Source organism: Arachis ipaensis, chromosome B04 (assembly GCF_000816755.2).
Source record: "Arachis ipaensis cultivar K30076 chromosome B04, Araip1.1, whole genome shotgun sequence".
Taxonomy (NCBI): Eukaryota; Viridiplantae; Streptophyta; class Magnoliopsida; order Fabales; family Fabaceae; genus Arachis; species Arachis ipaensis.
The window spans coordinates 37,032,735-37,036,327 of NC_029788.2; the positions used below are offsets into that span (position 1 = coordinate 37,032,735).

At 35.3% G+C, this 3,593-nt stretch overlaps 1 pseudogene; it reads right to left on the minus strand.

Annotated features, from left to right (window-relative positions):
- On the minus strand, positions 1,368-3,189 carry LOC110271488 (annotated as a pseudogene).

Consider the following 3,593-nt stretch of genomic DNA (forward strand, 5'->3'; position numbering starts at 1 on the left):
ATTGAGTCGAAAAGGATTTGGGTCGAAATCGGTTGATCACACATGGTCTAAATTTCGACGGAGTGAGAACTCGACAATAAAAAAACAGAATATTGATTATGAGATAAGTCAAGTCGAAAAGGACTTAGGTCAAAATTTTATAATTACGCGTGGTTTAATTTGACAAAATATGGGTCTTTGAGACCAAGGTAATCGCAAAGACGTGGGATGTTCACCATGGAGAACAAAGTCCTCTGCAGTCAAGGAAGGGTCATGGGTTGTGAGAACCTGAGAAAAAGGAGAAAGTTAGATCGTGAAAAGAAAGAAACATTCTGCTAGTCTGTCCTTGTGGTCTATAAATAAGAGAAGTTTAGAAGAAATCAGGGACTTCAATCTGAACACTTCACCATCACACAAACCTTTGCAAATTTTCAATCACGCTGACGCAACGAAAGACAATGGAGTGTAACTGTGTAAGTGCATGTGAGTGTCTAGAATCCACTACTTTTAATTTATTTCCTTTATTTTCCTTTTAATTTATTATTTTATTTTTCTTTGAGAATTTTTTTTTTTTTCAAGTATTTTGTTTTCTTTCAATTTCAATTTTACTCTCTTATTTATTTAAAGCTTTCAATTATGTTACTTATTTTCTTTTATTACAATTTTTTATATTATTTGCCACAGTTTAATATCATTGAGCATTTTATACACTTTTTGACACAAACACTAAGTAAATCCCAGGTCGAGTCCACTCTTTTTTCGAGGAATTGTATCTACTCTCCAAACTAAGATCTTAATACAAGTTTAATTCGATACCTTGTCGAGATTACCAAAAATCAAATGAAACAACTACCATATTCTTTTTTTTATAAGAACTCCATATTTTAACATTTATATTAGTAATAAACTAATAATAAGCTATATAGTTATATATCTAAGTTCTAATAAGCTACACTTTGAACAGAAAAAGCTAAATAATTATAAGTAGATTAATTAAAGCTAGTACAACAATTAATCAGCAACATACAACATTCTAGAAATATTGCCACTTCCATTTCATTTTATTTATGCAAACATAAACATGAAATAGTTAACGTTGAGACTATTTCTTGTGAATGCATCACATTAAATTAAATGAAACACAAGCTCCCAATTTTTAAGAAAACAAATGATTTAGCTTCATCTAACACATTATTACATTAAAAATTACAGAAATCATGGCACAACAAACATATATGATTAAGCATTATTTTTTGTTTGAGACTAGTTAAACATCTCTCAATCTTAAACATTACAATATTACAAACTCACTTATAATACACGCAGACATAAATACATAACATTTTTAAAATTTCTATCCACTATTTGGTCTCAATAATTTCGAATCTAGATATGATTACTCATGAAACAAATGAATTTCCATGACGCAGGGTCTAGACCACATATGATTAAGCATTATTAATTCCATTTTGTCATGACAGACATGCCAGCAACACCCAGAAAGACAGCAACGTAAGACTTGAATTGGAGCTTAATGTTGTTCTGTAACCTTGGACTCATGAAATCAGTAGAGAGAAGGTCAACCAATGCCATATAGATTAAAAGCCCAGCTGATGAAGCATTAAGCATACTAACTGTGATTAGGGCACTTGGGTTGTTCTCTTTGTAGATTCTGGACAATCCAATTCCTAATGCGATTCCAAATGGAGTTGTAATCGAGAACAACAGCACTAACACCATCCTCTTTAACAACTTGTATTGGACCTGAAGAATGCAACCGCCAAGACCCATGCCTTTAAACATTTGATGGAAGCAAAGGGCCACTATAAGGCCTTTTATGGAACATGTGTTATTTGAAGCACCCATGGACAGGCCTATCGGGCTATCACTACTGAATGAACAATAATTCCAAGTTCTAGCACCTGCACCCCAATGCACTCAAACAAACATTTTTTTTTATTTTTTATGGTTAATAAATCACAAAAACAATAGTCAATAAAATAATAAGGCACCGGAGGCCTAGTGATGCGTGAGCATCTTTTCTATCTTTTCCTAGTGAATTTGCATTCAATTTGTTGAGTTTAATCAAGAATTAATTATCTTTTAGCCACTATGGATACTACTTTGAGTCGTGTGCAATTATATTTATTTTAGGTAGCATTTAGCTGGATTTGATGGAGTTTCTGCAGAAAAAGAGAAGAAGGCGAATGATGCTGTTAACCCTGACCTCTCTGCACTCAAACCTGAATAACTCGAGCTACAGAAGTCTAATGGACTTGCTTCTAGTGGCATTGGAAAGCTAACTTCTAGAGCTTTCCAATGATGTATAATAGTTTATACTTCTCTTCCATCAAGTCTGCAAGGGTGGCGCCTAACTTGAGGTTTCTCAAGTTAGGCACTAAGATGAACATAAGCCACCAATTGCATGCTGTAAGGGTGGCGCCTAACTTGAGAAATCTCAAGTTAGGCCCCAGGATGAGGAATGCTTCAAAAGGAGCGCTGCCAAGGCTGCGCCTAACTTGAGAAATCTCAGGTTAGGCGCAAGGCACAACAATAACACGCAAGTAATGCTCATTCACTTCAAGTATAATAGTTTATACTTCTCTTCTATCAAATCTGCAAGGGTGGCGCCTAACTTGAGGTTTCTCAAGTTAGGCGCCAAGATGAACATAAGCCACTAATTGCATGCTGTAAGGGTGGCGCCTAACTTGAGAAATCTCAAGTTAGGCCCCAGGATGAGGAATGCTTCAAAAGGAGCGCTGCCAAGGCTGCGCCTAACTTGAGAAATCTCAGGTTAGGCGCAAGGCACAACAACAACACGCAAGTAATGCTCATTCACTTCAAGTTAGCTACAAAGTATTTTCAAGTAAGGCGCAGCACATGAGCACCAAAGGCCCTTTCTCACTGCATCCCTCAAGTAAGGCGTGGCTTGTTGCCAAGTTAGGCGTGGTCCTTAGTAAAGTTTAGTGGTCCCCGCATTTACAAGGCTCGCGCGGATTGTTTTATTGGTTCTAATTAAACTTTAATTTTTATTTTAAAATAGGAAAAGATATTATTTAGTTTTAGAAATTATAATTTAAATCAATTAGGATTAGATATAAAGGAAAAAAGAATCAGCCCTTTGGATTCTCTTCTTCTCTTCTACCTCATTCGGCAATTTACAGTTTTACAGAATCCTAGATATCTCTGAATCCTTAAATGTTTCTCCATATATTATTCATAACTTATTTACTGATTGCTTTCTGATATTCCAAATTTACTGTTTGATGCAATTGAGACCCAAACACTATTTTCTGTTTGTCTGACTAAGCCAATCACTCAATCATTGTTGCTTGATCCATCAATCCTCGTGGGATCGACCCTCACTCACCTGAGGTATTACTTGGTATGACTCGGTGTACTTGCCGGTTAGTTTGTGGACTTTAAATTCTGCACCAAGTTTTTGGCGCCGTTGTCGGGGATTGATTGTGATTGGCAACTACTCGTTGTTTGATTGCTTAAATTAGATATTTTTTTTAATTTGCTTAATGTTAGTATTATTAATTTTTATTTTTCAACTTTTTTCTTTATTATTTTTTGCTTTGCTTTTCGTTTCCCATCCTCCTATCCCCTGT